The 12,489-nt window shown below is 37.9% G+C and overlaps 2 pseudogenes; one reads left to right on the forward strand and one right to left on the reverse strand.

Annotated features, from left to right (window-relative positions):
- The first annotated feature begins 8,731 nt into the window (after window positions 1-8,731).
- Window positions 8,732-11,692, forward strand: LOC137644912 (putative nuclease HARBI1; annotated as a pseudogene).
- The window catches only part of LOC137644913 (uncharacterized), a 3,708-nt pseudogene continuing 261 nt past the window's right edge, over window positions 9,043-12,489 (reverse strand).

Genomic DNA, 12,489 nt, shown 5'->3' on the forward strand with positions numbered 1-12,489 from the left:
TTGATCTCTAATCCATGGAGTATAGTGATTAATTATCACTTGTCTACACTTGAGAATATTCCTACCCGAATATTAACCTTCTGTCTTATCTCCGAGTCCTGCACGAACTCTCCGCAGGGTGAGTAGCCTTTCGATGACCACTTCGGATTTTGGTATAATCCGCCGGGACTTCTCTTCCCCTGACCTCACCGTCCCTACTTTAGGACAACAAATAAACAAATACTCAATTAACAATTTATTAATATGAATAGGAGCGCTTGGTAGGAGCGCTTGGACATTGCTGTGTACATTTCAATCACCAATATTTCACTACATATACAAAATAAACACAAACTTAACATCAATCAATCTGAAGGAAACATATGCTACACATATCTTGTTCTTAAACCACGAATGTCTAAACAATACAATGTATTTGTTTCTAGTTGAAGCTCGACACATTTACATAAAATTACTGTTATTTTTCTGATATGGTTCTAACGGAAATTAATTTCCTAAAATAAAAAGTAAAGTGGTAACTGTACACTTGAAGTGTCCAACGCTGAATGACAATACTTAGCGCGGAGCTAACGAAGTTACCACTGATCACGTGTCTACAAAGTAGAGACTGACCAATCAGGGGAAATCCTTTTCCAACTAATTCACTAGTTCAATCGTTGGAAAATTCATTTCCCCTGACCTCACCGTCCCTACTTTAGGACAACAAATAAACAAATACTCAATTAACAATTTATCAATATGAATAGGAGCGCTTGGACATTGCTGAATCTAAAAGAACGGGGAAATTTAGAATGAGTACCAGATCAAAATAATAATACTAAGTGATAATGTATCTGACCGTTTAATCCCATATGAAATCAAATTAGATACCCAATGTTTGTGATACTAAAAGTCTCTCTTTAAGAGAATCTTTGATATAGCCATCTTTGGCCTTATCACTCTTCCACCTTCCATGCCTTTTAAATAGCCTATCCTTAATACCATTATTTGCAGCCGAAGTGGCTCCACCTGCACGCAAAGAATGAAAACCATATTTAGAAATATCTTTAACATGTGGTGAAAATGCTTCAATAAACAACCCTCTTAATGTAGTATATGAGATATGCTTACCAATATTTCTTAAATGATACGTATTATTTTCGAACACAATTCTAGAAAATATATAAGCATTATAATAAGAAACAGACAAACCTGTCCATGAAATATATTTTTCCAGATTACTTACTGGACACAATCTGGTACCTGCCCTGGCTATTACAACCCAGGCACCGTCTCTGTATTGATCAGTTTTGCTAAACTCTATGAATATACATAAATGTGAAGAATCTATGACAACATCCGAGTATTTTATATTTAACAGTTCAGAACTTCGGAGAAACCCTGCATAAGCTAAAAGACAAGCACAAATAGTTCTCTGGTTTTTTACATTTCCAACTTGAAATAATCTATCATACATGTCACCGAGTATTTTTGAAGTAATAGGTTCCTTCCTTACAACTGAATGAGAAAGCCTTCTTTTGGCTGCCTCCAGTAGATTCTTAACAAGAGTAGATTCTGTAGGGGATTTCAGTCCATATAAATCATGAACATATTTTACACTGTAAAATGCTTTAATCACAGGACTTGGAGTACTTGCACTCTGAACAAGTGAACACAAATATAATGCAAATATAAAAGGCTTAGCCGGCAAGATGTCCTCTTCTCCAACGGAATTACTAGATGCCCAAAACCTCCATCTTTGAAAAGCGTTCATATAACTTTTTGTGGTACTATCTGCTCGGGCTGACACCAGTAGTTCCGGGATAAGCGGCACCTTCTCAGCCAGCACTTCTGGTAACTCTTCAATATCATCAGAGAAACACTGGAAAAGCATATTTAGAGAAAAACAAACAGTTAGCATACATTTCTTCATGTAACAATATTATACAAAGAAAATCTTCCAATTTACTTCTACCATCTTATCACATATTATAATGGCTTGTCAGCCAAGACGGGCAAACCACTCAACTCCTCCGTCTAGCAATTATAATGGCAGCCACGCCAACAAATACAACATTATTTGTAAAAGCATTAACCATTCACAATGGTGAAACAGATTTAACATATCATTTTTAATGCTAACATTCTAAATGACAGGTCCTCATTTCCAAAAATCCTTGCACCATTTCTACATGTCACATAATATTCTTTCTTTGTGGGCAGATCCATGCAGTCCACAACACACTCAATAAAATTATTGCCCTTCCATAAGAGGGGCCAGAAGGGAGCAGATTTCCATACAGGAATAACTATGATTCCTCTTGCATTTTCTTTCAACATTTTTGAGAGTACTCTAGTTAAAAGTGTAACAGGTGGTACAAAAAGACCAAATTTTGCATTCCAATTTGCACTAAATGCATCAACCCCTGCACAAAACTCATTCCAGAATCTACTATAAAATACAGGTAGCTTGGCATTGTGAGGAGAAGCAAACCAATCAACATCAATTGTACCCCATTTTTCAATAATTTGATTAATTATAAAGGGAGATAACCCCCAATCATCTCTTTCTATTATTTTAGAAAGGTAATCTGCAATTTGGTTCTTTTCCCTGGGAATCCACTGAATATCTACAATAATTGAATATTTAACACAAAAAGAATGAATTTTGAAAGCAAGATCTTGTAATTCTGTTTTCATTGATCCTTTTTCAATAATGCTACAAACACCTTAGTTGTCTGTGAACCACTTAACCCTGTTCGAAGCAAGAACGATGCTTAAAGCTTTAAGCACTTTAAATACTGCCATAAGTTCCCTCCAAGTAGAAGACTTCACAGCCTCCTCAATGCCCCAAGCCCCATGAACCATGCCATTTGGTGTATTCACTTCATATCCAGAATAACCTATTGTACGTGCATCAGTATAAATAATTTTGGTGTAGGAAGGATTGTGATTCAGATGCCTGCAATTGATTTCAGGCAAATATTCCTTCCAAAACGATAACAGTTCCAAACTCTGAGTAGATAACTTTATGAAATATGACCAATTTGGTGCTAAAGAAATATCGATGCTCAAATATCTTGTCATGAACTGGCACAAATTACCAACAACAATTGACATAGAAATAACCTGCCCTACAAAACTGGCAACTTTTTTAACATGAACTCGCCTATGTTGTCTCATACTATTTTCAATCTCTAACATAGTGTTCACAGCTTTATCGATTCTCTTTTTAGGTATGGAAATAGTAAAGTCCTTAGAATCTAAACATGCCCCTAGAAACTCAATTTTTTGTACTGGCTCCCACTATTTCTCAACATTTGGAACAAAACCAGAGGCAATCAGATCATTTTTGATAGAATTAGCCATTTCTAAACAAAGATCGTATGTATCATTACAACCAAAGCCATCGTCTAGAAATAACATAACCTTTTTTCCTTCACCTCTCCATTTGGAGATAAGAGGCCTTGTTAATTCAACAAAACAATATGGTGCAGTTGAAATTCCAAACGGTAGTACTAAAAATTTAAAAAAAAAAAAAAAATTTTCACCCTGTTTGTTTTGCCATGCAAAGCCCAGGTAATCAGTATGTGGAGGATAAATTGAAACAAAATGATAGGCGCTATGAATATCAAACTTAAATGTGAAAGAATTTGGCTTTAAATATTCTAAAACTAACCTTAGATCTTCATACTTAATGGATTGTTTCCATAAATGTTGGTTAACTATCCTGAGATCTAATATCAATCTTTTTTCCCTTGGCTTGAATAGAAACTGTCAAAGGATTTACAATATATGGCGGCTCTATACATTTTTCAACTAATCCCCTATCCAATAAGTTCGAAATAGCCTCCTCAACAAAAATTGGTTCTTTCTTTGCAGTAAGGTTGTTATCTAACTGTGCCGACTGTGGTTTAAAATAAAACGGTAGCCTGTATCCATTTTCTATTATGTCTATAATAAAGTTACTAGATCTAATGTCTTTCCAAAATCTTAAATTGTCTCTTAATCTTCCTTTCACAATAATTTGTTTACGACTTGACTCATATTCAAAGTAATCGGTAGTGAAATTATCATTAACACCGTTACTAAAAATAGAATCATACTCATCTGTTAATTTATTGAGGTTTGCTGCTGAACTCGCCCGACTGGTTGAACTTGTTGAGTTGACAGTCTTTTCTGTAGTGCTGGAAGCTCCCACAGGAGAAACAGCACCCCGACGGTCCTTTCCTTCCACCGAAGGCACGAAAATTACCCGATGGTCCTGGAAAATTATGACTGTCTCCCGTTCCAAAAGTTGGACTCATCCACGACTGTGATGAACTAAACTGACCAGGATAAATAAGAGGCCCGGCAGTAGGAATTTGGGAACGCTTTTTCGATGCTTCTCTTCTCGTAACTGCCTGTTTCCTCTTCTTGAGAGCTCTGATTTCTGCTTTGTTAATCCTGGACTCATCTTCGCTGTCACTAGCGACTGGATTCGTTTCGTATAATTTCACTGTATCCCACCCTGCCTCCGAGGTGTCGGCAATGCGTATAAGTTTATTGCGTTTTTTTATTTTTTTTCTGAGCAGTCCTTTAGCAAATTTGTAGCATAATCAAATTTATTGTTGGTAATAGCCCACAAAGCCTGAACACAGTCTTGATCAATGTCACAGTTGAAATTATATTGCTGCTTGTTACCTTCACGTTTCCACGTGAGTTCTTTCTCCAACAACTTGGTGACCTCAGATTAACAGAAACGTTACTGTCTTTCACCTCCTCTCGCAAATGGTTCAACTCGCTCTTCTGTTGCTTGAGCTGCTCTAAAACTTGTTGTAGCACAAGTTCAGTACCGCCCGAGTTTTGTTGTTCCATTTGGTCTTCGCTACGTGACATAATGTCGTCCTCCATAAGTAAAGTGGTAACTGTACACTTGAAGTGTCCAACGCTGAATGACAATACTTAGCGCGGAGCTAACGAAGTTACCACTGATCACGTGTCTACAAAGTAGAGACTGACCAATCAGGGGAAATCCTTTTCCAACTAATTCACTAGTTCAATCGTTGGAAAATTCATTGCCAGGGGGGCAGGAAGCTGGATCCCCACGGAACCTCTACCGAGGTCACATTACATACCTCTATTCGGAGCCCTTGGCACTTACTTTAAAAAAGGGGAAATTTTCCACGATACATTGATTCTCTGGTACTCTTCCATCAGGACGTCATGGCTTGAGCCCAAAAAACGGATTTTGAGCGAAGCGTAAAATCTATTTTTGGGTGAGATAGCCATGACTTCCTGATGGACCCTCCCGTCTATTCTAGTCCAGCCTTTCAGGTCCCGCCCTGTCCTGCTGTATCATGGAGATTAGCAAGGAGCTGGCATCAGGATGAGGACGGACGTGACATTATTTAGCAATGGCGCCCGTTTGTTTACGTTTCGAGTACCAAAAGCAGCCACGGATGAGTGTAACTGTGGAACGGCTCCCCAGTTATTCTCCACCTTTCCATATCGAAGTGTTAACTCTATATGGGGTGCAGATAGCTATGTGGCGCGTTAATACATACGTCCCTTCTTGATATACGATATTCTGTGATAACCTGTGGTTTAATTCTCTGGGAATATCCTTGTAGTTAAATATACCCAAGGAAGCTACCGAAGGAACCTTCCATCAGGACGTCATGGCTATCTCACCCAAAAATAGATTTTTGGCTTCGCTCAAAATCCGTTATATATGTGTGTGTGTGTGTGTGTGTGTATCTGTATTTTGCTAATACGAAAGCACTTTAGAAACCTTGATTTATTTATAACCAATGCAGTATTACTGAATATCAATTAAAACCTTAGATAATTGTCTTCTGTGAACTATCAATTAAACAAAATTAAAAATGTGAAAAGCGTTAAAGATTTAACGATAAAATTGGAACCGACGAACAAATTATAACTAGACTAAATCGTAAGAAAAAAACAGTATGCTTAGAAAAGCGATAGCCTTCACTTAACAGATATTGTGATTGAGTTTATAGCAAAGAATCAACATCGCCAGTATGTTTTTTGGTAAATTAATCAAGTAGGCCTACCGGTGTTGATAGTCGTTGTGTAAAAATTTCAACTGGTCATATGAAAGTCGTCCAAAATTTTGCATTTTTTTTATGCTGCAATTTGCAGTCAGATACTATCGGGAATTTCGAACTGATCATTCGAAAGTCCCGCCATTTAACTCCACAAACGTTACATTAAATTGAGGGAAGGCTGGAAGAACTCACGGGCGTTGAGACGAATGACTATGGTCTAATACGAGACAGTATTAGAGCCTAAAGATTAACCACCTGGTAGGGAAGGAGCGGATGTTAAAGAAATTGAGTATTTGTAATTTATGATTCATGAATGTAATGTCATTTTATTGTACCACGATGAAAATATCCTATGTATATGTTTAGAGTCAAGAACTCCCTAAGCTGGTGGATTATGGCAAATTATGGCCTTCAGCCGAATCATTAACCCCCCACTTGTATTTAAAGTAAAACTTTAACCGTTTCTCAGTCTTGTGGCAAATAAAGAAGCTTAAATAACCCCTTATAAATAAATAAGGTAAGAATTCCCTCCCCCTTGCCAAGGACCCATTAGTAAGCGCGGGAAATCAGAGTTTTTGTCGGAGCTACGGAGCTCAGATCGTCCTCTTTTGCCTAATCTCCCCAGTCCAAGTAAGTGGTCTCCAATTGTTATGTCTCTACTCCTTTTGTAACCAGGCCGGTTTCCCTATAGTTTTTGCAAGTGTTATGTGAGATTTGTATCTTTGTATATTTAGCTGATCCTTGTGATTGGGGATCAGTGTTATTCATTAAATTACGTTAGAAAGCCTTGGTATGTGGACTACCAAGGCATATTGCTGAAATTGTGTGCATTTTTTCTTATTTTCAGTCCGACGTGGATTTAGTTTTTTGCGAGCACGTGAGATTATTTCAAGTCAGAGATTTCATTTAGTATGCTGTGTAAATGTTTTGTTATGTTATTCCCTTTTTAAATAACTATTTTTGCAATAAAATTGTTAAAGTGTAGCTGTATTTTGTTGATTCCTGGGAGGTTTTGGGAGTCTTACCTCTTCAAGGTCTTGCTATCCGCCCTTAACATCGGGCTTAGAACCTAATATATCTTTGTCGAAGTGAAATTCACGACAGATACGCAGAAATTGCGAGAGTGCCATTCCAAACGCACCCCCCCCCCCACCACCCCCAACGGAAAATTTTTTTTCTACGCCATTGATTTAGGCGTCCCTTATTTAAATGTGGATGAGATCTAGATGCGGGGTAGATGGAGATGGTTTGGGCATGCTCTTTGCACTCCCCAAGAGAGATTAGTTCACCAAACGTTTACCTGGGCTCCACAAGGCACTATTAAAGTTGAAGGACCTAGGCCTACTTGACTGAGGATTATAAAGCGTGAAATAGGAGATGACGAATGGAGAAGTATTGAATTAAAATCTCAAGATAGAGACAACTGGTGAAATCTAACAGAGGCCCTTTGCATCAACAGGCATAGGAAATGATGTGTTTATATATGCATATATATAGATACAAATTCATATATACTGTACATCAATAGATAATATTTAGATGTAGATTTATTCAGTGTAACATATCAAAATATAATCTAGATAAATCTCGAAACTGTATGCACATATTTTACAATAAACTGTGTATGCAATATTTATTTACATTAATTACCATGCTAGTCACTGCTCATCTTTCCCGTTGCAGGATAGCGGTGGTCTTCAGGTACGCGCTTACCATTGACCGATATGGGTCTCGTAATGGGATTGGCTGAGATATCGCTTGTTGTAATTTAGTCTATTTTACTTCAAATATTAATTCCTAATTTTCGTGATTTATTTCACTCATCAGTAAGGCCATGTTTACATAATGATATTGATACTAATCGAGTTTATAAATGTAGGAGTGTAGGTTGATTATATGGCTACCATGTAGAACAAGCAGGATTCAGAGAAGGCTACAGCACACTGAACCATATATATTTGTTCTGCATTCTCTCATCGATTTATACCTGTTTAAACACAGGCGAATTTATTGTGCCTTTGTAGATTACAAAAAAGCATTTGATTTGGTGGATAGATCATCTCTTTGGTATAAGCTAATTTCTTCTGGCATTAATGGTAAGGTCATCACTGTTATATATATGCATGAAAATGCTAAATCCTTTTTAAAAGTAGGTAATTCAACCTCAGTGTTTTTCCCATGTAATATTGGTGTAAGACAAGGAGAAAGCCTGTCGCCTCTTCTATTTTCTGTGTACTTAAATAATTTTGAACAATTTGTTGGTAGGAACTACAAAGGACTTGATTTATGTGCTTCTGAAATATGGAATAACCTCGGTGATGACGATGTTGAGTTGTTCTTAAGAATGTAAGTCCTTTTGAATGCTTCTTCTTCTTCTTCTTGGGGTATTAAAGCCAACACTTGTTGTTGGCACGGGCCTTTCCCTTGGTTGGCCCGTAATTTGTATGTTGATAATACTATTGTTACGGCTGAATCAGCTGAAGATTTACAAATTGCTATAACTGCTGTGTATGAATATTATGAATCCTGGCACCTAACAGTCAACACCTCTAAAGGGGCCCATACACGTTCAAAATAAGCGTCAAAATCTTGCATCAAAATTTTGACGTGTAACTTTGATACAAAATTTTGATGCATAATTGCCCACACACGTTTAGACGTTTTTCCCATCAATATTCAGTATCGTCAAAATCTTCGACATGGATGCATCAGTGGCCATAGCATTAGTGTTGGCATTGGACTCTGATAAACCTCCTGGTAAACATCGGAAATGGTCAAAAGACTGGTTTTTAAAACGGGAAACCTACGGACACGTCAACCTCCTCCAAGAATTACGTGTTAACAAATCAAAGGACTTCCATAACTTCCTTCAAATGGATGCACCATCGTTCGATGAGTTACTTGGCCTTGTCGAGCCATTGATAAGGAAAGAAGACACCGTCATGCATCCATCCATATCACCAAGTGAACACTTGTCCATCACACTCAGGTACCTGGCGTCTGGAAATTCCTTTGAAGACTTGAAATTTCTGACAGCAAGATCTCCGCAAGCGATTGGAAAGTTGGTTATTAATACCTGCGAGGCCATCATCCTTTGTCTGAAGCGTCAGCAGACTATAAAGGTAAGTAAGGTCGTAAATAACTTAAAAGCATGTACTGTTTGAGAAACTTTATTATTATACCAAAGCAATGAAAATCAAAATCAACTGAGAACACGTACTATCTGTTAAACTTGTACATGAACAAGATATATCAATCTTGACAGTCCAACACTTGTAAGCGTCAATCGGTAGGACTGAAGTTACCAAAATACTCGGACAGGTTGCTTCCGATATTAGGGGATTCAGTTGCCACTCGCGAGAAATGTCCGCCCTGGTAATTGTTCATGAAAGAAGGTGCAGAGTCAGACTGAACTTGGTAGTGGCCAACAGAGACACATGGAGTACTGCATCGACTGCTGGATGGGGTTGTGGTGTTGCCATTGATTTGCACGAATTTCTGTGCAGCGTGCCGCATCGAGCTTCAAACAATATGTCGTTTATGGCTTTCTTCGCAAACAGCTCTTGTGTGACATCCAAACATTTCAGTTCATGCGCCCATGTCTTTGCTTGGCTCAGGTACCGGTCTTCCGGCTCAGTTAACCGTGCTTTTGCCAATGACAGGAGTTCCGCTTTTTCGGCTTCCGTGACTGGCTTGCATTTTCTGCCGAGAGATACGGACGGACTGGAGGATGACTGCTTCTTCGGCATGGTCAGTGGGCGTGTAATCGCTGGAAGTGACCTTCCACAGTTCTCGCTTTCTCTTTCTTTAGTACCGTCTCCTGAGTCATCTCCATCCTGGAACAGAATGAAAAAAAATTAAAATAGAAAAAATTACTCTTGCGAGTACAAATCCACACCTCATAGCCACCCTATCATATAACGTTTTTCTACACTTTGTCCTTCTGTAACCTTGACCTTTGGCCTCATGACCTGAACTTACAGACATTTCCAGAACTTCCCAAGTCCTACCACTGTGAAAAGTTTGAACTTGATTGGCTCAATATTTCTTGAGTTATGCCGTGAACAGACATCCAGACAGACACCCAGGCATACAGACGACAAAAACATCATCCACGCCACGATTATCGTCGGCGTGGGTGATAACAGTTAAGTGCATACTCAGGATATACATGCAGGACCGACTAGTATAAATATTTTGACCAAGTCTCACTTGGTCCAAAATTTCATAATAGTTGGTCCAAAATTCCCTAAATTAGGTAGTTTTTTAGGAAAAATTGGACTTTTTTTTAAGAAACTTATTTGATTTTAGGAAAAAAATGCAGGATTTCATGAATTTTTGGACCAACTTGGGCAAAAAATTTGTGGAGTTAGTTAAAATATTTTTTTTATATCACTTTTTTTAAAAAATATAAATTTTATTTTTAAAAATTAAATAATTTATTAAAAAACGCGCAATTTTATGAATTTTTGGACCGACTGATTACCAAATTTGTGACTGACTGACAGCTATCCAACCAACATTGGGAGTAACCCCCCCCCCCCCCCTATGAGATCATCCCTGACCTCTCCCACCCAAAATCCCTAATTCTCAACGTATCCCCCAAAAATTATTAAAATTTAGTTTCATTTGCTTAAATGCCATTTGGTAGTGAAATCACAATTATTGTCAGTTTTCAGTAACAACCCTCAATTTCTTTTTCAGATGCCGAAAACACCAGAAGAATGGATTATGACGAGTGACGCCTTCAAGTCGGCCTGGCATTTTCTTAACTGTTTAGGTGCTATAGACGGAAAGCACTTCCCAATAAAAAAAAAAAAACAGTCAAGTCTGGATCATTCTACTTAAACTATAAAAAGTTCTTCAGCATCATACTCATGGGTGTCATCAATGCCAATTATGAATTCATTATGGCAGACGTAGGCGTAAATGGGCGCGTTTCCGATGGAGGAGTAATATCTATAACTGAATTCGGACGCCGCCTTGAAGAAGCCGCTTTGAACCTCCCAGAACCAGAGCCTATCGTTCATAACGGAAGAAACATGCCGTACGTTTTCGTCGCTGATGATGCCTTTGCAATGTCAGAAAATCTTCTGAAACCGTACGGAGGCAAGTTAGATCATGACCAGCGAGTGTTCAATTATCGCTTGAGCAGGGCAAGGCACATATCAGAAAGTGCTTTTGGTATACAGTCCCCCAGGTTTGGTGTAATTCGAAACACTATACAGCTGGAACCTGAAAAAGCCACAACGATAACGCTAGCATGCTGTTATCTGCACAATTTACTACGCAAGAAATCAAAACGCTACTTGAGGGGTGGAAATGTGGACTGGGAAGATGCAAATTACAATGTACAACCGGGGGACTGGTGAGAAGGTCAACATCAGCTGGAAGGTCTGGAGATGTGTAGAAGTAGACACATTGGGAAAGTAGTACGTGGTGTGCGAGATTCTTACCGCCAATACTTCGGCAGAGAAGGACGTGTCCCTTGGCAAGATGCCAAAATTGCGTAATGATTTCGTGCAAACAGAATTGTAGGGACTGGCTCTGGCCAGCTAGTGCGTGCTCGATACAATGGACTCTCACAAATTCAGGGAACACAAAATGAAGTCGCCGGCCAGACCGTATGCATTTATTTAATATAGTTTTTCTATTATAATTATAGGTTATCTACAACAAGGGTTTTCTTTATCGATGTATCGGTTATCGAGATGATTAGTAAGTAGTTATACTTAGCAAAAAAATAAATAGTCTAAACACGTGATTTATCAACAATACTTTATTAAATATAATGTAAATATATTGTGGTTTTTTCCCCTTTCCAAACAGTGTAATATTGGTGCGTAAAAGATAAGGTAACTGTAAAAAATGGGAATTTACCACACTAAAAATAATTATCATCCCAAATATAAACACATTCGATAGCCTAGTCAATATTGTGTTAAATTATTGCATTTGCTAAATTTATACGTTGGATATTTACGCTTTATATAATATATACTACTTCACGTGAGAGTAAAATTTTGCATAAATGAACATAATATCTTTCATGATATTAGCTGCATTGGCAAATATGAACGTTGTCATCTCTAAAAAATTAGGCTAAAAGATATCATTTCACTGAAGAAAATATGTTTGTGTTGGTAAATGTTTGCAATATTACTAGAATAAGTCCTAATTGTCAAAGAAAACATATCACAAACTAACCTAAATTGTTCCTTGTTTATCGCTTGTGTCGTTATCATTGCTATTGGACAAGGTGATTCTCGACTCGGCAGGAGTCTCCTGGTCTCTCAAGAACATCATAGCCTCCATGAACCACGCCCGTGACTCGTACAGGTCTTCAGTTCCGGCACCTGATTTGCCACTTTTGTTCATTTTTCAAAGTTCATTGCGAAAATTTGTTCGCAGATTATTTATTTTTTTCTTCAGATCTTCTAATGTGGCGGAAGTAAAA

The sequence above is a fragment of the Palaemon carinicauda genome, chromosome 8 (genome assembly GCF_036898095.1).
Source record: "Palaemon carinicauda isolate YSFRI2023 chromosome 8, ASM3689809v2, whole genome shotgun sequence".
Taxonomy (NCBI): domain Eukaryota; kingdom Metazoa; phylum Arthropoda; class Malacostraca; order Decapoda; family Palaemonidae; genus Palaemon; species Palaemon carinicauda.